The sequence below is a fragment of the Neopelma chrysocephalum genome, unplaced genomic scaffold (genome assembly GCF_003984885.1).
Source record: "Neopelma chrysocephalum unplaced genomic scaffold, ASM398488v2 Primary Assembly neopelma1_322, whole genome shotgun sequence".
Classification (NCBI taxonomy): Eukaryota; Metazoa; Chordata; class Aves; order Passeriformes; family Pipridae; genus Neopelma; species Neopelma chrysocephalum.
The window spans coordinates 1-1,722 of NW_020897985.1; the positions used below are offsets into that span (position 1 = coordinate 1).

The window sequence follows — 1,722 nt, forward strand, 5'->3', positions numbered from 1 at the left end:
GGCTCCCCTGCTCTTCCCTTCAACACAACGCCTGCAGTCAGTGCCCTGGAAGCCCGCTCGGCTCACGCCAGGCACCGGGGCTCACCCAGAGGGGCTTGGCCAGCATCCCATGGAAATTCAAATTCCAGCCTGGGCAAAGGCCCTTCCGGCAGGAGCGCTCCTGGCCAAGGCCACCGGCCCGGGCAAGTCAGAGCACTGAGCAGCCGGGGGCATTTTCAGGGGCATCCTGCCAGCTTTTATTCTCCAGAAACTCCAGTTCTTTCTGGCACCGCTTGCTTCAGTCTTCCCCTGTTGGAAGAGGTCACTTAGTCTTTCGAGGGGCCACATTGCCGAAGCCCGGCCAGTCCATTCCCGCAAGGAAAGGGCAGCTTTGTCTTGGACAGGACACTGGGGGGGGGGGGGGGAGACACAAAATAAAAGTTTAATTTAAAACTTCCCAGAATAGAAAGCAATTCAAACATAAGGCAGACAAGACCTGTGCAAAACTGAATACATTTGACTTCAAAGGACAATTCTTTCCCTCCGCACCCAACAGAATGTCATTGTCACCCAGGTCCTGCTCACCATCGGCCAACAAAACATGCTGACAAAATATTTCCTGATGGCAGTGGAGAGATATTGGAGCACACTGCACAGGGAAGCTGAGGCTGCCCCATCCCTGCAAGTGTTCCAGGCCAGGCTGGGTGGGACTTGGAGCAACCGGGGACAGTGGAAAGTGTCCCTGCCCCCGGAAGACAGGGTGGCCTTTAGAGGTCCCCTTCCAACCAAATCACTCCGTGATTCCCCTCCAAAAGAACTACCAAAGAGACACAGCAATCAAAGCGCAGGGACTGCACGTCCAGCTTTCCTTACCTGCAGGCACACAGCACGTTGGACAGAAAAGCCATGGGGTTAGTCCTGCCACAGGTGTCCGGCACACACACGGCAACCGAAGGAAAAGAGGAAGCCTGGGAACACAGAGCAAAAGACATTTCAGGAGGAGTACACTGAGCAACAGCCAGGTCATTCTCACACACAGCTTCACTGGCCAGTCACACAAAAAGCACTCCCCCAGGCCTCGGGTAGGGTGGTTCCTGACACTGACCATGCGAATCCCTCCATTTGCCCCGGGGTGTCAAGAATAACAGCCCTGGTAAGAAGTCACCCCCAACAACAAAAAGGGAAAATTGGTGAAGCACAGGGTCCTCTTCTGACTAGATTACCACCAGCATTCCATAGCAAATGACATGACTAGTCTGTCACAGACGAGAAAACCCTGTTCTCCCAAACAAACAGTGATGAGATTTAGGGGCACGCCTGAAAATTTCCTGTGAGAAATTTGTAACTAAGAAGAATGTGCTATCTTGAGCTGAAGGCATCAATGTGACAGACACTTAGTACAGCAAACTCTTCAGCAGAGGAATTAATTGCTGCCTATTTGAACAGTAGGTGAGAGACAATGACAGTCTAAGGGAAGACAAGAAAAGCAGAACTGTAATCAGCAGACTTTTCTTCCATCTCTCCCAAGAAAGTCCAGTTTATCTGTTCTAATTCTATGCCCTTTTCTACATGAAACTTAGACCAAGGCTGAAAAAACAACTAGAAAACACGGAAAGAAGCTTTCTAGAATTTCCCATGATTTTCCCAAACTGATCCCAGAAAAGCAGAACTCAGTACAGTGTACTCACCTCAGTGCATTCCGTCTTTTTCCATAAGCTTCATCACCTGATTGAAAAAGCAGAG

The 1,722-nt window shown here is 50.5% G+C and overlaps 1 long non-coding RNA gene across 1 annotated transcript; it reads right to left on the minus strand.

The window, feature by feature from the left end:
• Positions 1–212: 212 nt before the first annotated feature.
• Positions 213–964, minus strand: LOC113978369. The gene is made up of 2 exons (XR_003537548.1): positions 853–964; positions 213–387 (listed from the first exon to the last, which is right to left on the minus strand). It is a non-coding gene; the product is annotated as an uncharacterized LOC113978369 (long non-coding RNA).
• Positions 965–1,722: the final 758 nt, after the last annotated feature.